The following is a 25,526-nucleotide window of genomic DNA, read 5'->3' as shown; positions in this document are numbered from 1 at the left end:
GAAAAGGTTCACACAGAGGTGAATGGGAAGTATTTCAATTTGAATGCTATTGTCTATTTTGTAGGGCTGTTCATAGTTAGGGCAAACTCACCCTGTCCTTATTTAAGGAAGTTAGTACCAATATATCAGCAGGGAAAATATATTTTAACAGGAGTGGTTAGAAAAGTGGACTCTGATCCAAGAGGTAGACTTTTTCTTTCAGTTATGACAGACACACTTTGCTCTTACACCTGGAAGGATAAGAATTATTTGCCCTGATTGGAAGGAAGGAAGCATCTGGCAGCCTCCTCTGTGGGCGTCTTATTCTGCAGTCCAATCTGATCATACCCAATAAGAGATGTACCAGAATTCCTCCATCTCAGAGGAGATCGCCTGGTGAGAAAGAGTGCTTTGAACTCACTGAAGCCTTTAACTGTTGGATTAATTTATTTGCTCCTCCACACACTTTGGAAATGTTGGGTATAGAAGAATGACCAAGAGCAGTGTAAGAAAATAATCCTTTTTACAGCCACCTGCTGAGTGTCTCCTGCATGGTCTTTCGAACCCAGTCTGCACCCACTATCATTCAGAGTTGCCTGTCTTGTATGAAAGCCACTGACTGTATTCAGACATCATGCTAAACTATAGTTTAGTGTGATGGGAATGAGCAACAGTGAGCCTTAGATTCTTGTGCACACACAAACACGCACACACTTTTCTCTAGTGCACCTGTGAGGAGGAGTTCAGAAGCTTTTGTTTCCATTTTCCTTTAACCACAGTTTAGAGTTTCTTCATCCTAACCTTAAATTGTGATAATGTTATTGTGAACTCCCCCACTGCTGTCTTGGCTGCTCTTCAGAAATCTGTGAACTGTCACTGGCATTCCATCTGTTTTTTGCTCTGCCTTAATGGTTTACTTAAAACTATCATTTGCAATCCTGGTTTGGGGAATCTGTGCATACTGTAAGTTCAGATGTAACAGCAAATTATGGTTTCTGCAAAAGTGGAAGTAATTCATTTAAAGAACAAATTTAAAGGATTAGTCCATGGTTTGGCATTACATGAGTCTCCAAAATAGGTTTTGGTAGCTGAGGCTTGATGGGGTTAGTCCAAAACATAAATAGTCCCAAATATCTAGAGGGTACTAGATTGGAGTTAAGATAAGGAAAAAAAATGGTAATGGACTGCCTCCAAGTTGATCCTGAATTATGGCGACCCTATGAATAGGGTTTTCGTGGTAAGCAGTATTCATTATTGCCTTCCTCTAGAGAGAGAGAGAGAGAGAGAGAGAGAGAGAGAGAGAGGCACGCATGCACACACACACACACACACACACACACGGGCTGTAAACTCACTAGTCACCCAGAACAAAGTGTTTCCATTAGCCCCACCTGGAGCAATGGGTTGATCTGCTGATCAGTTGTGAAATCTCTTTGAAGTGATTTTTTTTTAAAAAAATGCCCTCAAGCTGCTCCCACCAGGTTTTAGAGTAAAAAGGGGCACGGTTTGACTAAAGTCATGTGGAGGTGCACTGGAAGCGGCAATACAGAGAATGTGTTTCTACCCTAGGAAAGGGGTCGTGGTGCCTGGAACCTGTTTTGGGGAAGAGTGAACTGGCCATGGTTCCAGATAAGCTAGCACCATCACCATGAAGCGGAACTTCCAGTTTCCATGTGCTGTAAAAGAGATCTGTCAATATTGTTCTATCATTACACATTTATGGAGATGCTATACATATATTGGCTATCAAATTTGGGTTCTGTGAGTTTTCATATAGGAGTGTTTGTGTGGTTTGCTTGAGTTTTTCTATTAGGAATTAATGCTGTGTTGGTGTGTGTGGAAATTACATCTTATTTATGGGCCTGTTCCCTCAGAGGTGTTACCAACAGCAAAGTATTTCTGCTCTGCTTTTTAGTTTCTACTCCCAATAGAAAATTAGCATGCAAGAAGCCTATAAATCTTGCATCGTTGTGTATGCTGCTCTTACTACGTAAATCTTTAGTCAGGTTTTTTTACACATATGAATTTTATTGATCTCTCTCATATTTGTAATATAATAAAACCTTTCAGGTACAGGCATAATATCCTGCCACGTATAGAACACCTTTGCCGTGGTGCTAGTTTGAAAGCATTGTTTTGTGTTGATGGTAGTGAGCAGCCATCTCGGGCCTCTCCAACCAAAACAATACTATGGAGCAAAACCCTTCTCTGACGGGTGAAAGCTCCTGCCTTTTGGACTAAAAGACCTTGTTCTCTGGAAACTAACACTGGAGACATACGTCTGTAAGGATAGTTCCTCCCAGGGCAAAACTTTGAGCTGCCTCTTAGCCTTTCTTTCCCCCACTCCATCACTTCTGTTGTGATGTCACTGCAGTGCCAATATAATAACTAGGAATAACTCCAGAGTGGAAGCAGTCGGAAAAGGCTCAGAGGTGGAATGGAGGGATGAGGGCTTTAGCATCCAGAGATTGTTGGGGCCTTTTTGATTGGTTGTAGCCACACATTATGTAAACAGTCCCAAAGAAACAGTAGTATGGACTGAAACAAAAACCTACCGCAAACTGAGGGAAGCCAGTGCTGATAGTGGGAGAAATGCAAGCCATCTTCTTGAGGAAGTAAGCTTCTTCCCATTGCAGTTTCCCCCTGTCCAACCCTGAACCCTTTGAAGACAGGATGAAGGCAACCTAACAGCTACTGTGGCTCTTTCTTCCTTGAAACCCTCCTCTGCTATGTTCGCTACTTGAAAGAGGCGTGGCAAAGTAACTCTGTAGTAGCAACAAGAGATGTCAGGGAGAGATCAAGTTTTGCAGGATCTGGGAGAGCAAGAAAACAGCAGTGGTCTGGTATGTTCAGCTGAGCACCTAAAAGCCAGGCAGGCATGCCAGGGGCCCAAGCCATGCCCTTTAGCTGAATGCTCATGAACATTTTAGAGCACTAGCAGGGTGCCACGCACTGTGTCTTCGCTGCGTAGCCTCCAGGTACGCAGTCTGTCTTCTTTGCTGAGAACTTACAGGGGACAAGACCCTTGGACATTTGCTGTGAGATGGAGCATTCAATTCTAGTTCCTTGAGTGAGGAGCCAAATCCCTCTCCTCAGAGTCTGGCCTCAGTTCTCCTTCCTCTCAGTGGCCTGCAAGGTTCTCTTCCTTGGACTGGGCCATCTGTTTATCTGTAAGATCCCCAAGGCAAAATTTTGCTACCTTGAATCTGTAGAGGACATCTCTGACTCTGTAACTGTACAAAGTGCCCAGGAAATGGGACATGGCACCCATGTAATGGCTGTGACAATTGTACCATAGGCCTCTGGCCATAAAGGATGGCCTGTCTCCATTCTAAGGAAAATGGCTCCCCAGAATGTGGGCCTCTGCAGTGATGATCTTCTTTCTGTCATCTTCTCATTCTTACCCTTTCTTTCTTTTTACCATAAAGCTGTAGGAGCAGAACCTATTTATTTAAAATATTTAGACAGAAGTTAAAAGATCAGGAGTCCCTGTGGCAGCAATTGTGAAAAAGCAGTACATGTCAATCATGTATTAAGCTAAATTATTGTGGACTTCAAAATCGTATTACAGACCCCAACAGTTAATTCCAGGGTGTGCAGCTGCAGCAACCAACATTTTAAAAGTCTAGTTTGCAATTGCTGCCCAGATATGTGTGTGTGTGCATGTGTCCACATGCATGCAGAGGTGGGTTATAGTCCTCCAGACATTCCCACTGGGTTTGCTCAAAATTATTTTTACGTTTACCAAGCCTACAATTGATAGGGAATTTTTAGCTGAGAAAATGACCAGGACCCTAGAACATGTTTACATTTTCTAAAAATGAGCTTGTTGACTAACATCTAGACAAAAGTACTTTTTCACATAATGCATAATTAACTTAATGGAGTTCACTGCGGCAGATGGGGAGTGGCCATGTCCTCAAATGGCTTTAAAAGGGAGTTGGATAAATTAATTGGGTAAGTAGGAGATAGGTTGGTCAATAACTTAGTTTAATGAACCTCTCAAGTTGCGACAGCGGGGGGGAGAGAAGGCAGCAGCAGAGAATGGCTACTGTCTTCTCTGTCCTGATTGTGAGTTTCTGGTTGGCTGGCCGCTATTTTGATACATTCAGACTACTGAGAACTGTGTTACAACATTTGGAGAAGTGTATAATAATGGTTAGCATTTGTACAGCACTTTCAAGCGTTCATGCAATCCGGTAATGAGGCTCCATAGTAATATACTGCAGGTGGGAATGCTGATGCTGAGAGAGTGACTGGCTTGCTTAAGGCTACCTAGTGAGTTCATGGCAGAGGTGAGATTGGAACTGGGGACTTGCAAGGGGCCATGGCTCAGTGGTGCAGCACATGTTTTGCATGCAAAAGGTTCCAGGTTCAGTCCTCTGCATCTCCAGGTAGAGCTGAGAGAGACCTCTGTCGGAAACACTGGACAGCCGCTGTCCATCAATGCAGACAAGGCTGGGTTAGATGGTCTGACTCGGTATAAGACAGTTCCCTATGTTCCTATGATTTCCTGATTTCCACGTTAGTCTATTAGCTCTTGCACTACACAAGGTCTCAAGCTGTTGGATAGGTTTATTTATTTTTTTAGTTAGTTAGTTATTATTTGATTTATATCCCTCCCTTCCTCCCAGCCGGAGCCCAAGGTGGCAAACAGAAGCACTAAAAACACTTAAAACATCATAAAAACAGACTTTAAAACCCATTAAAACAAAACTTTAAAAAACTTTTTTTAAAAAGCTTTCAAAACATCTTTTTTTAAAAAAAGGAGGTTAAAAATAATTTTTTTAAAGGTTTAAAAGCATATTAAAAAGCAGTTCCAACACAGAAGCAGACTGGGATAAGGTCTCAACTTAAAAGGCTTGTTGAAAGAGGGGGGTCTTCAATAGGCACCGAAAAGATAACGGAGATGGTGCCTGTCTAATATTTAAGGGGAGGGAATTCCACAGGGTAGGTGCCACCACACTAAAGGTCTGTTTCCTATATTGTGCAGAACGGACCTCCTGATAGGATAGTATCTCCAGGAGGCCCTCACCTGCAGAATGCAGTGATCGACTGGGTATATAAGGAGCAGAGCTTGGAAAAGTTCCTTTTTTGAACTACAACTCCCATCAGCCCCAGCCAGCATGGCCACTGGATTGGGCTGATGGGAGTTGTAATTCAAAAAAGGAACTTTTCCAAGCTCTGATAAGGGGTAAGACGGTCTTTCAGGTATCATGGTCCCGAGCTGTATAGGGCTGTGTACACCAAAACTAGAACCTTGAACTTGGCCCGGTAGCAAATGGGCAGCCAGTGCAATTCTTTCAGCAGCGGGGTGACATGTTGGCAATACCCTGCCCCAGTGAGCAGTCTCGCCGTCGCATTTTGCACCAGCTGCAGCTTCCGGACTAACCTCAAGGGCAGCCCCACATAGAGCGCATTACAGTAATCCAGCCTGGAGGTTGCCAGTGTGTGGACAACAGTGATTAGGCTATCCCGGTACAGAAACAGCCACAGCTGTCTTACCAGTTGAAGCTAGTAAAAGGCACTCCTAGCCACTGAGGTCACCTGGGCTTCTAGCGACAAAAATGAATCCAGGAGCACCCGCAGACTATGGACCTGCTCTTTCAGAGGGAGTACAACCCCATCCAAAGCAGGCAACTGACCAGTTATCCGAAGTTGGGAACCACCAACCCACAGCACCGCCTCCTTGCTAGGATTCAGACTTGGTTTATTGGCCCTCATCCAGTCCACCACCGTCCATGCAGCAGTCCAGGGCTTGTGCAGCATCTTCCGATTCAGATATTATAGAGAAATAGAGCTAGGTATCGTCAGCGTAGTGCTGACACCTTGCCCCAAATCTCCTGATGACTGCTCCCTGTTGAGCCTCCGCTGCGCCATGAGGGCCAGGGAGGGGGGACACATGAGTTCCAGGTTTCCCAGCTGTCAGAGGGTGCGGAAGACCAAGGAATTGTTGAGTCTGAGCAAGACCTTGGGAGGGGAAGTGAGTTTGACTCCGGGCTAATTCCCACAGATGGCGCAGTCTCGGAAGCTGAGAGAGTGCCTCCCCCAGACAGGTTGGAGGAGCCGTTGGAAGATGTCACAGAGGGGGCATTGACTCCCCCTTTACTAAGCGGTTCTAGAGATGCCCCGAGCGCATCACCGCCCCCTGACCTCGAGCCGGTTGCTAAGGAGATGGTGCTTTTGGACGAGGTTGCAGCATTTGGGGCTTTTTAGTTTAGAGAAAAGGCGGGTCAGAGGAGACATGATAGAAGTGTATAAAATTATGCATGGCATTGAGAAAGTGGATAGAGAAAAGTTCTTCTCCCTCTCTCATAATACTAGAACTCGTGGACATTCAAAGAAGCTGAATGTTGGAAGATTCAGGACAGACAAAAGGAAGTACTTCTTTACTCAGCGCATAGTTAAACTATGGAATTTGCTCCCACAAGATGCAGTAATGGCCACCAGCTTGGATGGCTTTAAAAGAAGATTAGACAAATTCATGGAGGACAGGGCTATCAATGGCTACTAGCCGTGATGGCTGTGCTGTGCCACCCTAGTCAGAGGCAGCATGCTTCTGAAAACCAGTTGCCGGAAGCCTCAGGAGGGGAGAGTGTTCTTGCACTCGGGTCCTGCTTGCAGGCTTCCCCCAGGCACCTGGTTGGCCACTGTGAGAACAGGATGCTGGACTAGATGGGCCACTGGCCTGATCCAGCAGGCTCTTCTTATGTTCTTATGTTCTTATGTTCATTGGAAGCACACACCCTGTCACCCCACTCTCGATGCCGTGAGAAGTGGAAAGGACAGAGGCAGGACTTGCAAAGGAGTCAGAGATTACGATCTAAAACTTTCCCTACTTAAGACTGCAGCTCTCTGGGTTGCATTGCTGAGTCAGCTTTCTACACGCGCTGCAGAGCATGTCTAGAGTGCAGTTAGGGACTTCTAGTGAGCTAGCTTAGAGATTTCTATGAAGCGTACCGCTTTTGATGTATCCATTACTTTAATAAAACAAGATTTGGTTGCACCTGCATCTCAGCCTCGTGAATCCCACTCTGAACTGGACACTCCCAAGGGCTTCATATGGATATTAAACAGCATGGGGACAAGAAGGTACTGCAGCACAGCAGAACCGCCAGGGGGCCAAAAGACAATCGCCCAATGCTGTTCTCTGAAAACAACCTTGGAGATAGGATTGGAACCACTGTAAAACAGTGCCTCCAATACCCATCTCACCAAGTTGGCCCAGAAGGATACAGTGGTCAATGGTGTTAAAAGCCGCTGAGAGATAAAGTAAGAGAAACAGGGTCACACTCCCCCTGTCCTCCCGATAAAGGTCATCCATTAGGGCGACCAAGGCCGATTCAGTCCCATAACCAGGCTTGAACCCAAACTGGTATAGGTCAAGATAATCTGTTTCCTCCAAGAATACTTGCAATTGCTGCACCACAACCCTCTCAATCGCCTTCCCTAAGAAGGGGTACTTGCGACCAGTCGGTAATTGTCACAAACAAATGGTTCTGACTTGTATGCTGATCCGAGAAGAACTGTTTAGGACATTTTTAATAGGAATTCATAGACTGAATTCCTCTAGTATCTGTAAGCTCCCACAGAACTGCCGGCTCCATGACCCTTCAAATAAACAGGTTCTAGACCCTTAGGTGATGAAAACTGACAAAAAGGTACAATAGATTAACAATTCCATATTAATTTAAATATTAGGTACACATTTTATTGTAAGCCAGTGTCTCACTTTAAGAATACGGTGGACAACTAAGCAAGTTCCTAGCTCTCTTGTTTAGGGAAGAAGGGTTTGAAAACTTGTGTGCCAGGTGGCTGAAATCTCAGAAATAAAAGGGAGTCAATGCAAGGTTTCCAGTAGTCGGGGGAGCGGGGCTTCCTTGGCTCATACATCTTTTATTCTCTCCTCACGGCTCCCATTCACTACACTCCCCTTGACGCTACCACTTCTCCCTGCCTGTTCCACATTATTCCTTTTTTGCCCTTAACTAACCAAGTCCAAAGATAGCAATTGCAATAAATTGTATAGATTACTCAGATGTGTGCCGGGTTTTCATAATTTATTATGGGGACAGAATAGGATTTCCCCCGCTGCATGGTACATGTTTTTCACAAAAATCATTTTAGCTTAGAGCTTTAATGTTCCTGTCTTTCTCACAAGGTCCTCTAGCTGTTTTCAGATGTGTGTCTTGAGGTTTTTACTGCACTCCATCAAATGAGCTGTTTTGCTGATGAGTTACTGCAGAAATGCCTGTGTTCTGAAATATTGACAATGGCATTTAAAAAGAGGAAGAGCTACTGGGCATCTTCATGCATCTCTCTCTCTCTCTGTATGCACACGTTTATGCTGTTCAAAGTACAATATTCTGCATTAGAGGTTAAAAACGGACATCTTAATTCTTGAGCTGTGTCAGAGTTCCTTGTAAACAACATGACAGTAAAATAATGTGCCTTTTATGGATTCTGCAGTCTTACAGACTAACATCTGAGTCTGACCCAAACTGTGTGATTATAGTTGAAAGCAGTATTTGGAGACAGGGGCCTGATGTGCTTCCTTTTGATTTAATAGATTCAAGCAAAACAGAGCTTGAGAGAACATGGCTCTAATCAATACTATTTCCAGATTTACATCTCTAAAGTGGCGTTACCAGTCAATGATGCCCAAGGACCTCTCTGTATTAATTGTTCAAGGCATCAGCAATACCTTAGATCTGTAGCCCAATTGCTCTTCAGACAGGATGACTTGCAGATAGTTATGCCTAGAACTAATGTCTTGTATTGAGCGTCTCGATTCTGGCTTTTCTTTCCTCATTTTGTATGTGAAATTAGAGCCCTGTTCCAGAATTATAGGCAAATTCCCTAGGTCGCATAGCATTTAATGAAAGCGGTGGTGGACCATTGGCATGTTTACCTTATAATGTGGGGGCAGCGAGAGAATGCAGCCCACCAGGCTTCTCAAGACCATCAGAATCTCTAATTTGTCCCGAGTGCCAAATGCAAGGCACAAACACTCTATGTCCCCACTCAAGTGAACAGAAAGACTGAAGAGAGAGATTTAATTCCTATTGACTACAGCAAATCCCTCCCAACCCTCAAGCCAGCTTTGATGCTGCATCAAGTACTCAGATGGGCATAGCTGGGGAAGAACAGCTCCAGCCTGCTCGCCCATTCAGGTCTCAGTGATGAAAAACAGGTCAGCCTCCTCAACCACAATCCAATCATGAATGAGGGAGATCTTAATTAAAACCAATGTGGTATTCAATAGCAACATCTGTAGGCACAAGGACTGCTTCACAGCACACCCCCAATTCCTCTGGATGGAGAAGGGGCTGGCATGCAGCGCAGCCACCAACTGTCAGTGTCGCATCACCCTCAGGTGGCTTGTTCGTCCTCTTACTCACTGTACCTCTCCTTACCTAAGGCCACTGCAATTCCTGCCCCAGGTCTTCCCAGTTGATCTTGTCCCAGTATGTACCAGCTGCTGACTCTGAGAACTTGAAGCCTCCAGCTGAGACACATGCTGGCTCAGGAAAGATACATCCCCAAGCCACCGCCAACCTCCCCCCCCCCGCCCAGAACTCAAGCCCAGACAGCACTTCCAATTGGTCAGCAGGGGTGGGGCAGGTTTCTCTGCTGGCCAATGATGGGAAAAGGCTGGCATCTTTGGCAGCTGTGAATGTAGACAGCTGTGGGGCTGGGCTGGGAATTTCACCTGATAGCCACCAGCTACTGCCCCAAGAAAAAAAGTCAAGCATCCTCAGGACAAAAGAGCAGAGAAATTGGAAGAAAGATGTGAAGTGAGGGAGAGGGGAAGGAGAAAGCAAGGAACGAGAGTGGAACTGGGCTCCTGCTGGGAGGAAGGGCGGGATATTAATCAAATAATAAATAAAAGGAAATAAAATCTGCTAGGCACATTTTACCAACAGAAGAGGCAGGTTGCAATCTTGCACCTATTTACCTGAGACTCAACTTTCACATCCATACATAGAGATTGGGAATCCCATGCTGAATGATCCTGACTTTAGTGTTTGCGATATGATCTCTGGTGCCTCTACCCTTTCTAAATCCAGCTTGGATGTCTGGCATTCCTTGCTCCATATATGGTAAGAGTCTTTGTTGTATAATCTTGAGCATTACTTTACTTGCATGGGATATTAAGGCAATAGTTCGATAATTACTGCATTCCCTGGGATCCCCTTTCTTTGGAATTGGGATATATACTGAACGCTTCCAGTCTGTGGGCCATTGTTTAGTTTTCCATATTTCTTTACAAATTTTAGTCAAAATTTGGACAGATTCAGTTTTAGCAACTCTATTGGTATGCCATCTGTTCCTGGTGATTTGTTTCTTCCAAGTATTTTAAGAGCAGCTTTTACCTCACATTGTAAAATTTGTGGTTCTTCATCATACGGTTCCTTCATGAATGAATCTGTCATCCTGGCATCTCTTTTATAGAGTTCTTCAGTGTATTGCTTCCATCTTCCTTTTATTTCATCTCAATCAGTCAGTGTGTTCCCCTGTTGATTATTCAACATCCCTACTCTTGGTTTAAATTTCCCTTTAATTTCTCTAAGATTTTGGAATAGGGCTCTATTTCTTCCCTTTTTGTTGTCCTCTTCTATTTCTATACAATAACTATTGTAATAGTTCTCTTTGTCCCTATGTACTAGTCGCTGTATTGTTGCATTTAGGGTTCTCACCGTGTTTCTATCTCCTTTTGCTTTTGCTTTTCTTCTCTGTTTAACCATGTTAAGAGTTTCTTCAGTCATCCATTGAAGTCTTTCTCTCTTTTTAACTAGAGGTATTGTCTTTTTGCATTCTTCCCTGATCATGTCTCTGACTTCACTCCACAGTTCTTCTGGTTCTCTGTCAACTAAGTTTAAAGCCTCAAACCTGTTCCTTATTTGATCTTTATATTCTTCTGGGATGTTATTTAAATTGTATTTTGGCATGATGATTTTTTTGTTGTTCTTCTTTGGCTTTACTCTGATTTTTGATACAACCAGTTCATGATCTGTACCGCAGTCTGCTCCTGGTCTTGTTTTTGCAGAAAGTATGGAACTTCTTCATCTTCTGTTACCCATTATATAATCAATTTGATTCCTGTATTGACCATTTGGTGATGTCCACATGTACAGTCGTCTTTTCAGTTGCTCGAAAAATGTGTTCGCAAGAAACAAATTATTGGCTTCACAGAATTCAGTAAGTCTTTCTCCTGCTTCATTACTGTCTCCTAAGCCCCATTTTCCCACTATTCCTAGTTCTTCTCTGTTCCCTACTTTTGCATTCCAGTCCCCCATGATTATCAGCACGTCTTGTTTTGATGTGTGATCAATTTCCTCCTGTACTTCTGTGTAAAATCTCTCCTTCTTCTATGTTTGCCGTTGGAGCGTAGACTTGGATGATGGTTATGTTAATAGGTTTCCCGTTTAATAAAGCAACCCCATTTCTTCTTAGTTTCTCATTTCCTGCATAAAATATTTTGTAGTTGCCTGATTGAAAATGTCCCATTCTCGTCCATTTTAATTCACTCAGGCCGAGTATTGTAATGTTGATAAGTTCCATTTCTTGCTTGACGATTTCTAACTTTCCCTGGTTCATGCTTCTCACATTCCATGTTCCTATTGTGTGCATCATACATCTCCGGACTCTCCTTTCGCATCTGTGCGCATCAGCCTCTGGGCTTCCTTTTGGCTTTGACCCAGCTGCGTCATTAGTCACAGCACTACTCGTACTTGTCCTTTGTTCTTCCCCAGTAGCTCGGTGGGTGCCTTCTGACCTGGGGGTCTCATCGTCCAGCACTATCTCATGTTGCATTTTGGATACTCTGTTCATAGGGGTTTCGTGGTAAGAGATATTCAGAGGTGGTTTACCATTGCCTTCCTCTGAGTCTGGCTGCATCTTAGTCTGGTGTCTCAGCTTTGACCATTTCACCATGGGTGCCCCTGCTAGGAGTCTAGCCTCTTGGTCTAGACTCCTGACGGCATTGCTCTCAGCTTCTTCAATACTCTCAGACCACCTCACCACGTTAAGGTGTGCATCCTAGAGAGAGAAATGAATTTGTATAAAGAAAAAACGACGTTGGGCAGAAACAAAAGCCCTATTCAGTTGTTAACACCCTTACACATTTAGAATTATGGGAGGGGAGAATGGGGGCTTGCTTGTTTTTTACACACATGCTGTCACATATTGTGTCCCTGTCACCCTGTCACACACACACACATTGTGTCCCTGTCATCTGATCCCACCAGTTGGTGCAGTGTAAAACCCTGAACAATTAGTGGTCTTAATCATGCTAGGAGCCTACCCAAATTGAATCTGCTACAGACATCCTCCCATACATGGAGAGTGGCAGGGCTAAGCAATGGGGACAGTGAACTTGGCACCAGATTCCTCTCATGATGTGAGTCTTTTAACACCTGAACAGGGCTAAAGACTCTTGCAAAATGTGGGAAAGAAGATGGTAAGGTCTGTTCCAAAAATGCTATAGGTTCTCCATTCCATTATGGAGGCTGCTCTCCCATGTTCTCGAAACCATCTCAGTTGGGGCGAGTGGCATCAGAGAGGATCGAACTATGATAGGGAAACATGGGGAAGCAAACTATGGTTTGATCTGGATTTGTTTCCATTTGGGCAAGAACAATCAATGAGTTAAAATGCAACTGTGGCTTGTTTGAAAGTGGAAGCTTTTACACTCCACCTTTCATGCAAGGGAGAGGGAAGGGGGGAGTGTGGGAGCCCTAGGCTTCTCATACGTTGTTCCCAATCTGCTGAACGTTGATGTAGGACAGGGACTGTCTGCACTGAGCCATTTTCTTGGATTGCATGTCACTCTAGCGTGAACTGTTCAGCCCTTGGCATCAAACCAATGTAATCAGTTGAGTAGCCTCTGGACAAAAGAAAGCACAGCATTGATCTTTCCTTAAGTTGCCAGCGAGCAATGCTGAACCACCCTTCATACTGATGTATGTTCCTTGAGAACTAAAGTAAGGTGCAGAGCATAGTAGATATCAAAGTTTCTTCTCTGTGTGACTGCTAAACTGATACAATAGTGACAAAAGGTTGTGCAAATGGATGCAATTAAACTTGGAATGTCCAAAACATTGGGTCCTCCTGCAGGAGACTGATAATGAGGTCTGGAGTACTTCTAAGGTGCATCTTGTTATCACAACATGATTTTAGTCCAATCTATGCTCAGAATCTTCTCATTTTCATTCTAGTCTTTCCCCCCTCAGGCTTCATACTCCCAGATCATCCTCATTAATTCAGTTCCATCTTGATTTTACTCTGCTCTTTAAATATTGCTGATAATTGTCCTACGCCTTCTTCATCATGTCATTGCACTGATGAACTGTGTCACATTTTAGCTATATTAATGTATTTTCCTTTTTCACTGTGAGTTGGTTGATTTCCCTGGTGCTTTGCCAGTAGAAAAGTCCAGCAAACTCAACTTAAGGCAGTTATACCGAATGAATGTTTATTTGGCAATGAATTTTTCCCTGAAGGAAGGGCTTTTCTTCCCAAATGCGGTGGGATATTGAATGCTTGCTTGGTTCAGTAAATATATTAACAGTTCATAAAATCTCCCTTGGGCAGGCTTGGTGGCTGGGCTTGCAGCTTTATACTGTGACTGATCACAACATGTGGGATCAAGAAATAATTTCCTCTCAGGTCAGAATAGTGACCCTGCCCCACCCACCCATGACATGCACCCATGACATGCACCGTCCTTCTGCTCTTGATTTCTATTAATTCCTGTCTCCCCTCCTTTCCTTTAGCCATAAGGCCAACCTTCACTGGCCTGGTAAAAGCAAGTCAGACCTGTATTTAACAATTATACGGAGGATTTGGGGTCTTTTGTGCATTTCTCTCCCTGCTATACTCAGCACAGACAGACTGTTTCCCCTTTCCACAATTGCACATTGCCTAGGCAAGGATTTCAGTGCTGAATATGTAAGTGAGGTCATGGTCAACTGGCCTCCTGGGCCTCAGGATGGATGGCTGATTGTATCTGCCTCCATAATCTTGTTATTACCAGTGGTGGGATAATACTTGTGCTAGTAACACTTGCAAATTCCTTACATTGGCATTTCCACTGTACTGACACACTTAACATAAGCCAGTAAAAACATGTGTGTGAGGCACTGTTGAGCAAGTACAATCTTTCCAATGTGACGTGAAGTAAGACATCCTTGAAATCTCCAAAATGTATTTTACTAACAGGGGTTTCGCTGGAACTAAGATGGATGCATTTAGGATGTGTACCATGACTTCCACATCCACACTTCCAGCTTTTCATACTCTGTATTTCACCCTACTTGTATATAGAGAAATGATTTACTACTCGTATGTATCCCCCAAGGCACAAAAAAAGTACTGCAAAGGACAAATCAAAATAGTGCTTTCATTGCTTGCTGCAATACAACTTGCAAGCCAAAAGACACATATGTTTCCCAAACACTTGTATATTCATTGCTTCAGTGATGCTGAAAAGTGAGAATTGATCTCATCAATTGGCCTTGCTGTCTTTGGCCTTACTACATTCACCTGCAAAAAGGTTGTATTGAAGGATGTCTTTCTGTCTTTCACTACTCACACACTTTTACACTACTTCAGAGAAATTGTTCAGGACCACTCCTGGAGCAAACACAAGAATCCTTTCTTACCCCAAGCTTTTAATCTGATTCTTCCCCATACCCTTAGTCTGTGCTTATTTTTATTATTAAATTAAATCTTGATATGTTGTCACCAGTTCATGGATGAATTTTTTTATCTGTATTAATTAATAGGAAATCTAGAAACATCTGTTGAGAACAACCTTGGCCACAAGGCCACAAGGGTATTGTGGACCATTTAAAAGTGCCTCTTAGTTTGCTTGATCCACTTACTTGGATAAACATTCCTGGCCCAGAAAGAGACACTTTCATGACAGTAAACAGTTTTGACAGAGACCAAGAAAGGCTTGATGGAAGTGCTTCTGAAACTAACTAATTAAAATACAAATGGCATGTTTTCATTTATATGTGGGCCCTGCAACAAAATGTTAACAGTTCCTGTTTAGGGCTTCAACCACTCCATCCCTCACCCTTAAACAGTTAGGCCCCATCTGCACTATACATTTAAAGCAGGATTCCATCACTTTAAACAGCTATGGCTTCCCCCACAGAGAATCTTGGGGTTTAAGGGTGCTGAGAGTTGTTAGAAGGCCCCTGTTCCTAGGGTTGCCATATTGCCCGGTTAGCCAGGTTTTACCTGGATTCTTTGCATGCCACCCGGTGCCCGGTTAGCCCCTTAGGTGGCCTGGATTCTCAGCTTTAATTTAAAAAAAATTAAGTTTCTAGGTCCGGTTCTCGAGATATACATAAAAACGTCAGCTGCCCCCGACTGTTAAATCTTTCTTTAAACAGTACTGTACTGTATAGCACTTCATAGCTTTAACCCCGCCCATTCAGGATTGCAGCCAATCAGTGAAGCCAGGGTTGTGTTTCAGTTTGGTTGACCTCAGGCAGTGTCTAGAAAACCTCATTGAAAGGCCAGAAAATGGTGGTTTCCCCCCCCGTTTATCTGAAAATCTCATAAATTGGGTAAGTATATACATTTCAGTTTTTTCCCCCTCTTGTGTGCAGGAGTCAGATCCTGGGCAGTGTTTTGAAAACCTTTCCAATACTTGCTTTTGTAAAAGCAATGCTAATCCCATATGTCCAGAGTAAATCCCATTGAATTCAATAGGACTTACTTTTGAGTAGACATGGTTATGAATGTGCTGAAAATCAATGGGACTTTGGAGTGAATGTAAAAAAGAATTGTGTTTGTGTTCTAACTGTTTCGTTCCCCCTCTCCAGTCCTATTTTAAAGCAAGTAGGCAGGGCTTACTTAGGTATTACAGTTTTTATTCTGTAGGAAACTAATACTGATTTTTTAAAAACTAATACTGATCTTCTGCAATGACCAACTGGTTTGACCATAAACTATTATATGGGCTGTATGTATTTATACATCTGCAGTGTGTGCGTGTGCGTGTATGGAGTCTTTCCAACAACCCTGTGAGGTAGGGTTGGAAGCCAAGGCAGCTCACTACAAGAAATAAAGCCATATAAAATCCAATAACCATAAAAACAAATATAAACAGTTGCAAAACAGCGTAAAGTGGCATGAATCGGAATTTTGGGTTGTGTGAATGAAGTTGCTTATCACTTGAAGTTGCATTTCTGTTCCTGTTTGAGTAAGCCCCACTGAATACACTGGGACTCGCTTCTGAATAAATAAACCTAGGATTGCACTATAAATATCTTTACAGTCTGTGTAAATAATAAATATATTTGATCGTCATGCTTATATAAATATTTCTTCATTTATCATGTTTTTGGTTAGGAATCCTGACTGGTTGTGAGATGCTTAGTTTTCTGCCTTACTCATAGGAATCTTGTTGTGGTTGGTATGGTATTGCATTTAAGAAATCATGGTACGAAATGGCCTGAATCAGTATAAGGCAGATTCCTTGGTTCCTAAAAGTGGGAAGAGACTCAAGGGCCACAGTGACTCCAACATTTATTTATTTTTTACAACATTTATATACCGCTTTATTGTAAAAAATCTCAAAGCAGTTTACAGAAAAAATTAATTAAAACAATAAAATTATTGGCAAAAGCATTAAGGACAGATACTTAAAAACATTCAAAATAATAAAACCAACAATGAGTTAAAAACAGATTTAAAAACACAATAGCTTCCACATGCCTGGCGAGGCTTGCCTCAAGAAAACTGATTTTAGCAGGTGCTGAAAAGAGGCGTCTGCCTAATGTCAATAGGCAAGGAGTTCCAAAGCGTAGGTGCTGCCACTTTACAGGACTGATTTCTTACAAGAGCAGAACAAGTACTATGCGGCACCCATAACATGGAAAGCACAGCTTGAACGTGGCCTGGTAGCAAATCAGCAACCAATGCAGATTTCAGAGCAGAGGTATTATGTGCCGATAGGATCTCACTCATGTGAGCAATTGTGCTGCAGCATTCTGCATTAACTGCAGTCCCCAGGTCAGGTTGTGCTGCATGGGGATTTCTGTGACCTTGGCTGACTGGCTGCTAGGATTCTTTTAGTTTGGGTTTTTAGTTATGAATCCTGACTGGTTGTGGGATGCTGAGTTTTCTGCCTTAGTCATAGGAATCTTGTTGTGGTTGGTATGGTATTACATTTATAGGAAAGTGTTACTGCCTTTTGTGTTTTTTCCCCCTATTTGCATTTCACTTATCTTTAACCTCACTCCGTTACAGCCATAGAAGCAACAGCATCATATGCAAGATAATTAACTCCCAGTAGTGATAAGAGCAAGAATTTATAATTATGATTTTAATTAAAACAAGAGGCTTATGAGTACTTTGAAGAGGACCAGATATTTATTTTCTTTCTGAGCCCAGGACTGGGTCTTTCATGATGCCCGGTGGGGGGGGGGAGCAGGAGAGTAGTCGATAAGACAGACATTCTGGCATTGGTAATCCAATTAGCAAGGTATGTGTGGGGTTGTTGCACACTTCCAGGCCCAGTTTCATTTTGAGTATGGAGGTGGAACCTGTGTAGATGTGGTTGATCAAAGGGAGAAGAAATTTTGAGTTAAGCAAAGCTCTGCTTTTATAAAACCTAAGAAACATACAGATACTTTGAATGTCTGAGTGCCTGCACCAGTGGAATACTAGAGGAACTTGTAAAACTTGCTGCAACAGTATTTAGAACTGAGCATGTGGTGTGGAAGACTCCTTTTTCTAACATTTTGGCTTCTTGTTTTTCTCCACCCACCACATCTTTGAAATATATCGTATATGGTTAACCGTACTGCTGCCCTGACTTTATGTTTGTTGCTATTTTGTGTTTTTATTATATTTTATATTGATTGTGTATTTTTATTGTTTTTATTATATTTGTAAGCTATGCTGAGCTCTGTTTTTAACAGCAGAAGGGCAGGATATAAATGCTCTTAATCAATCAATAAATATTCCATAGTGTTGGAAACTAGAGTCTAGGCATCTAAGGCTGAAAATGTTGCTTTTAAAAAAAAGATTTCTCACATCTTTCCCGTTTTTGGTGGTAGTTCCTAGGCACAAAAACAAAACAACTGGACAATCAAAATATCAATATGCAAATAATATGCAAATAATTAGCATAATATGCAAATTAGCCTGCCCGGATTTGTGGAACTGGAATATGGCAACCCTACCTGTTCCCCCCACAGAACTACAGTTCCCAGAGTGGTTTAACAGTCAGTCTCTTCCCAGGGAACTCTGGAATTGTAGCTCTGTGAGGGGAATAAACGTCTCCTAACAACTCTCAGCACCTTTAACAAACTGCAGTTCCCAGGAGTCTTGTGAGGAAGCCACTTCTTTTCAAAGTGGTATATGATATTGCTTTAACTGCAGATGGGGCTTCAACCTCTCAACATTCTGTGCCATTGAGTTATTACGGGACTAATCTGGGAGGTTTATTTCTCAGGGTTTCTTTTTGCAAATTATTTGTACTTGTGCATGCCATGGGGTTCTCCCAAGTCTATTGGCACCTCTTTCTCATGTGTGAGTGTCGTGCTTTTAGCTACATTAGCACAAGCACAGGAAAACTTGTGCTTTAGATTCCTTGTTTGATGTCTTGCCTTGTTCTAAGACTCTGCTTGGAACATTTGTTTTCTAATGTGCTGCTGTTATGTGTTTTCTTTAATAGTTTCCACTGTATTTATTTATTTTATTTACAAGATTAATAATATTTATTTATATGATACTTAAATTAGGCCAGTTTGGTCCAGCGTAGCTGTAACTTCAAAACAATATATTTAACAGCTTTACTAATTAGGAATGAGAGGATTTCCCGTTTTGTAGTTTCTGTGGTTCACTCTACCCAATATTCTACTCCTGAATTTCTGTTTCAACTAAAAACATTTTAAAAATTAATTCCAGAATTGGAACACATGGTTTCTCTTTCTTTCTCTCTGTGATGTGCATTGATAAAGCACCACAAAAAAAGTATCTTGGTGTAACTATGTTTGTGTCAAGAATGTTTGTGTGTGGTGTTTACTGATGCACAGATGTGCTATGACACATTGGTAAAACACCACCAAAAAAGAACCTTGACACAGTCACGTTGAGTACAACATCAGAATGTTTTATCAGTACTTGTGTGCTGGTAATGTGGTTGAGGGGAAATAAATGAAGTGAAGGGATTGAAAGCTGTAGGAAACGATGTGTACCCAGTACTCTGTACAAAATTTGGGGGATGGATGGATAAAGGAAAATAAGCTGAGCTCGAATCCTGGCAAGATGGAGGCACTGTGGGTGAGTGGTTCCTATATCTTAGAAATTGGTCATTGTCTGTATTGGATGGGGTTGCACTTCCCCTGAAGGAGCAGGTACATAGTCTGGGGGTGCTTCTGGATCCAGGTTAGGCCCAGGTGGTCCCAGTGGCTAGAAGTGCCTTGTATCAGCTGCACCTGGTAAGACAACTAAGACCTTTCCTAGACCGGCAGAGCTTTGCCACAGGAGTTCAGGAATTGGTGACTTCAAGACTGGATTACTGCAGTATGCTCTATATGGGGCTTCCCTAACTGTAAGTTGCAGTTAGAGCAGAATGCTGCAGACAGATTGCAGACAGGAGTAAGATCATGTCGGCATATAACACCTCTGTCAGAGATCTACACTGGTTGCCAGTTTGTTACTGGGGCATGTTCAAGATGTTACTAGTGTTATATAAAGCCCTTAACTGCTTGGGACCAGTTTACTTGTGAGACCGCCTAACCCCATATGTGCCCACTTGAGCACTTTGTTCTGTGGAAAAGGCACTGTTATAGGTGCCACATAATACTGATTTCAAACTTGTAAGAAATTGGTATTTTAGTGTGGCAGCACTTACTCTTTGGAGCTCCCTGCCTATTGACATCAGGCAGGCACCTTTGCTGGATTTCTTTTGGCTCCTGCTTTAAACTTTTCTGTTTAGGCAAGCCTTTCCAGACATGTAGATGTTGATTTGTTTTAATTTTTTTAGTTAGTAGCTGTTTTAATTTTTTTTAAGTATGTTTTTAATTACCTGTTTTAACTATTTTCTTGATAATTTAATGTTTTTTGTAAACCACTTAAGAGGTCTTTGTATTCAAGCAGTATATAAATTTTGTTAAATTTAAATAAATAAATAATTTTAAAGAGGGAACAATGGATAATTCCTAATTAATGATTTTCACTTCAGAAATATTAACAGGTAATTCAGAATTCCAAAATCTGTGGAGAATTTAAGATGAGTAAAATTTCAGAATCATCCCTAATGCTGATACATTAATCTATGTGTTAGTGCCTATTCATGACCCATAGCTAGAGTTTTATTATGCTCTTACAAATACTGGACATCCTAAGAGATAAAAGAATTAACCACCAGTGGAAAATGTTTTCTTTCTTATTCTCTGGAAAATCAGCAGTTATTGACAATAACTAGGGGTGAAATAATACCACATTTCATTAAAAGGTGAAAGATCTCTTCATTATTAATTCATCATATAGTCCATAACAGTCCTCTGTAGTTGCACGGTACACTGGAAATTGCGGTGTTAGGGTATACAGAGGTTTTATTTGAGCCCCATGGTAAGCTTTATTGCCTCCCTACCTTTTATGTGATTTCATTAAAAGGAATACTTTAGAACATTTACTGCCTGACTTAAAACAAAAGGTTTTTTTTACTGCATGAGCTGACTACATACTTGCTTCTTATTTCATTTATTATATTTGTAAGGAATTTATCATGTAGATGAGGAGAGAACCTCGTTAGCTGCAATGGTGTATGCCAAATGGTCCAGATCTAGGCAGGCACCAGTGATTTTCCCATCCGTTTTTGTCGCACAGGAGCAGCACCATTTTCATACCCTGTTGGCTGCTGAATGGCCAGCAGTCTTTTAAATTCTGGAGCATTAAAAACACTTTGAGAATCCAAGCAGAAGAATGTGAAAGAGGAGCTGCTATGATTAAAAATGAAATGAGAGCTCCCATGTACATGTGCATTTCCAGTAGACCTACTTGATTGGGGCCATTAAAAAATCTGGCTAATCCATTAACTCTTGTTGTCCAATGGATTGTACAGCAATAAATAGGTGCCTTGTCTTGTCTGACCAACTTCATCAATTTTATTTACTTTTGTATCCTGCCTTTCCTCTACAAAGCAGTTCCCAGATGTTCTCCCATCCAAATGTTGGTCAGGCCGAGATATGCTTAGCTTCAGAGATGGAACTATATTAGGCTCTTTCAGGTTACTCAATGGGCTTATTATTTACAATTTATTTCATATCAGCTGTGTGCTTGGCACTGTATGGGGTTGAAGGGGCACGGTCTCTGTCTAGACAGCTTACAGTATGAGGCTACAATCGAGTATAGTATCTGGGTCTGCCACTCACCTAACCTCTGGTCAGTCACGTCACTGCTGCTTACCAAGAGGGGGGGCAGCAGTGGCAAGGTTGGCACGGTGCAAATGTACTGTCAGGAGTGCCAAACTGGCTACACTGGTGTGTTTGCCCCTCCCAGCCATCTCATCCCTCCCCCTCCCAGGAAACAGTAGTGCCACCAACTGCAGGTCAGGTGAGTGGCTGCACCCAACCACACTGTCCGCTACTAGTATGAGGAGTGCGTAGGGTCCCATTGACTAATTGTCATGGAACATAGTGAGCCAGGAGGGAAAGTCCTCCCCCCATTTTTTTCTGAGTTAATGCATCTCTAAATAGAACTTTAGCATGCCTTAAGCACGGGAGTCAGGAGCATTGCCAAGCATACAGTATTTTGGAGCGAATTGTCTGAGATCCAGAGAACTGTATGTGCAGCTGAATTCCATTGTGAGTTATAAAGGCAAAGAACTGCAGGTGCAAACACTGGGAAAGCCCCAACTGCGCTTTGAGTATTTGCTTATTGGATCACATAAGAACATAAGAAGAGCCTGCTGGATCAGGCCAGTGGCCCATCTAGTCCAGCATCCTGTTCTCACAGTGGCCAACCAGGTGCCTGGGGGAAGCCCGCAAGCAGGACCTGAGTGCAAGAACACTCTCCCCTCCTGAGGCTTCCAGCAACTGGTTTTCAGAAGCATGCTGCCTCTGGCTAGGGTGGCAGAGCACAGCCATCACAGCTAGTAGCCATTGATAGCCCTGTCCTCCATGAATGTGTCTAATCTTCTTTTAAAGCCGTCCAAGCTGGTGGCCATTACTGCATCTTGTGCGAGCAAATTCTATAGTTTAACTATGCGCTGAGTAAAGAAGTACTTCCTTTTGTCTGTCCTGAATCTTCCAACATTCAGCTTCTTTGAATGTCCACGAGTTCTAGTATTATGAGAGAGGGAGAAAAACTTTCCTCTATCCACTTTCTCAATGCCATGCATAATTTTATACACTTCTATCATGTCTCCTCTGACCTGCCTTTTCTCTAAACTAAAAAGCCCCAAATGCTGCAACCTTTCCTCGTAAGGGAGTCGCTCCATCCCCTTGATCATTCTGGTTGCCCTCTTCTGAACCTTTTCCAACTCTATAATATCCTTTTTGAGATGAGGTGACCAGAACTGTACACAGTATTCCAAATGCGGCCGCACCATAGATTTATACAACGGCATTATGATATCGGCTGTTTTATTTTCAATACCTTTCCTAATTATCGCTAGCATGGAATTTGCCTTTTTCACAGCTGCCGCACACTGGGTCGACATTTTCATCGTGCTGTCCACTACAACCCCGAGGTCTCTCTCCTGGTCGGTCACCGCCAGTTCAGACCCCATGAGCGTATATGTGAAATTCAGATTTTTTGCTCCAATAGGCATAATTTTACACTTGTTTATATTGAATTGCATTTGCCATTTTTCTGCCCATTCACTCAGTTTGGAGAGGTCTTTTTGGAGCTCTTCGCAATCCCTTTTTGTTTTAACAACCCTGAACAATTTAGTGTCATCAGCAAACTTGGCCACTTCACTGCTCACTCCTAATTCTAGGTCATTAATGAACAAGTTGAAAAGTACAGGTCCCAATACTGATCCTTGAGGGACTCCACTTTCTACAGCCCTCCATTGGGAGAACTGTCCGTTTATTCCTACTCTCTGCTTTCTGCTTCTTAACCAATTTCTTATCCACAAGAGGACCTCTCCTCTTATTCCATGACTGCTAAGCTTCCTCAGAAGCCTTTGGTGAGGTACCTTGTCAAACGCTTTTTGAAAGTCTAAGTACACTATGTCCACTGGATCACCTCTATCTATATGCTTGTTGACACTCTCAAAGAATTCTAATAGGTTACTGAGACAGGACTTTCCCTTGCAGAAGCCATGCTGGCTTTGCTTCAGCAAGGCTTGTTCTTCTATGTGCTTCGTTAATCTAGCTTTAATCATACTTTCTACCAGTTTTCCAGGGACAGCAGTTAAGCTAACTGGCCTGTAATTTCCGGGATTCCCTCTGGATCCCTTTTTGAAGATTGGCGTTACATTTGCCACTTTCCAGTCCTCAGGCACGGAGGAGGACCCAAGGGACAAGTTACATATTTTAGTTAGCAGATCAGCAATTTCACATTTGAGTTCTTTGAGAACTCTCGGGTGGATGCCATCCGGGCCCGGTGATTTGTCAGTTTTTATATTGTCCATTAAGCTTAGAACTTCCTCTCTCATTACCACTATTTGTCTCAGTTCCTCAGAATCCCTTCCTGCAAATGTTAGTTCAGGTTCAGGGATCTGCCCTACATCTTCCACTGTGAAGACAGATGCAAAGAATTCATTTAGCTTCTCTGCAATCTCCTTATCGTTCTTTAGTACACCTTTGACTCCCTTATCATCCAAGGGTCCAATCGTCTCCCTAGATGGTCTCCTGCTTTGAATGTATTTATAGAATTTTTTGTTGTTGGTTTTTATGTTCTTAGCAATGTGCTCCTCAAATTCTTTTTTAGCATCCCTTATTGTCTTCTTGCATTTCTTTTGCCAGAGTTTGTGTTCTTTTTTATTTTCTTCATTCGGACAAGACTTCCATTTTTTGAAGGAAGACTTTTTGCCTCCAAGAGCTTCCTTGACTTTGCTCGTTAACCATGCTGGCATCTTCTTGGCCCTGGCAGTACCTTTTCTGGTCTGCGGTATGCACTCCAGTTGAGCTTCTAATATAGTGTTTTTAAACAACTTCCAAGCATTTTCGAGTGATGTGACCCTCTGGACTTTGTTTTTCAGCTTTCTTTTTACCAATCCCCTCATTTTTGTGAAGTTTCCTCTTTTGAAGTCAAATGTGACCGTGTTGGATTTTCTTGGCAATTGGCCAGTTACATGTATGTTTAATTTAATAGCACTGTGGTCACTGCTCCCAATCGGTTCAACAACACTTACATCTTGCACCAGGTCCCGGTCCCCACTGAGGATTAAGTCCAGGGTTGCCGTCCCTCTGGTCTGTTCCATGACCAACTGGTCTAGGGAATAGTCATTTAGAATATCTAGAAACTTTGCTTCTTTGTCATGACTGGAACACATATGCAGCCAGTCTATGTCCGGGTAGTTGAAGTCACCCATTACTACCACATTTCCTAGTTTGGATGCTTCCTCAATTTCATATCTCATCTCAAGGTCTCCCTGAGCAATTTGATCAGGGGGACGATAGATCGTTCCCAGTATTAAGTCCCTCCTGGGGCATGGTATCACCACCCACAACGATTCTGTGGAGGAGTCTGCCTCTTTTAGGGTTTCGAGCTTGCTGGATTCAATGCCTTCTTTCACGTATAGAGCGACTCCGCCACCAATATGTCCTTCCCTGTCCTTCCGATATAGTTTATATCCAGGGATAACCGTATCCCACTGGTTTTCTCCATTCCACCAGGTCTCCGTTATGCTCACTATATCAATGCTCTCCTCTAAGACCAAGCACTCCAGTTCTCCCATCTTGGTTCGCAGGCTCCTAGCATTAGCGTACAGGCACTTGTAAGCAGTGTCTCTCTTCAAGTGTCTTTGGCACTTGTGGTTAGGCCTGTGGTAATTTTGCTCTTCTGAATTTATATCCTGTGCCCCTGCTCTCACAATGCCTACTTCTAGGCCTACCCCTTTTAAAATTTCATCATTTCTTTGGTTTTTATCCCAGGGGGGAGGTTTATTCCGAACCGGACCTTTCTCAGCTCCTGTCGGGTTTCCCCCCTCAGTCAGTTTAAAAGCTGCTCTGCCACCTTTTTAATTTTAAGTGCCAGCAGTCTGGTTCCATTCTGGTTCAAGTGGAGCCCGTCCCTTTGTACAGGCCCGGCTTGTCCCAAAATGTTCCCCAGTGCCTAACAAATCCGAACCCTTCCACCTGACACCATCGTCTCATCCACGCATTGAGACTGCGAAGCTGGGCCTGTCTGGCTGGTCCTGCGCGTGGAACTGGTAGCATTTCAGAGAAAGCCACCTTGGAGGTCCTGGCTTTCAGCATCCTACCTAGCAACCTAAATTTTGCTTCCAGGACCTCACGGCTGCATTTCCCCATGTCGTTGGTGCCAACATGCACCACAACCACTGACTCCTTCCCAGCACTGTCTACCAAACTATCTAAACGACGGGCGATATCCGCAACCTT

General features: G+C 42.8%; 1 protein-coding gene across 2 annotated transcripts in view; it reads left to right on the top strand.

The window, feature by feature from the left end:
- Window positions 1-25,526, top strand: part of IGHMBP2 (immunoglobulin mu DNA binding protein 2) — a 110,420-nt gene that overhangs the window by 44,898 nt on the left and 39,996 nt on the right. The window lies entirely within an intron of this gene.

The sequence above is a fragment of the Rhineura floridana genome, chromosome 2 (assembly GCF_030035675.1).
Source record: "Rhineura floridana isolate rRhiFlo1 chromosome 2, rRhiFlo1.hap2, whole genome shotgun sequence".
Classification (NCBI taxonomy): domain Eukaryota; kingdom Metazoa; phylum Chordata; class Lepidosauria; order Squamata; family Rhineuridae; genus Rhineura; species Rhineura floridana.
Note: the sequence above shows the minus strand (reverse complement) of the source record. Positions and strands in the feature narration are given on the sequence as shown.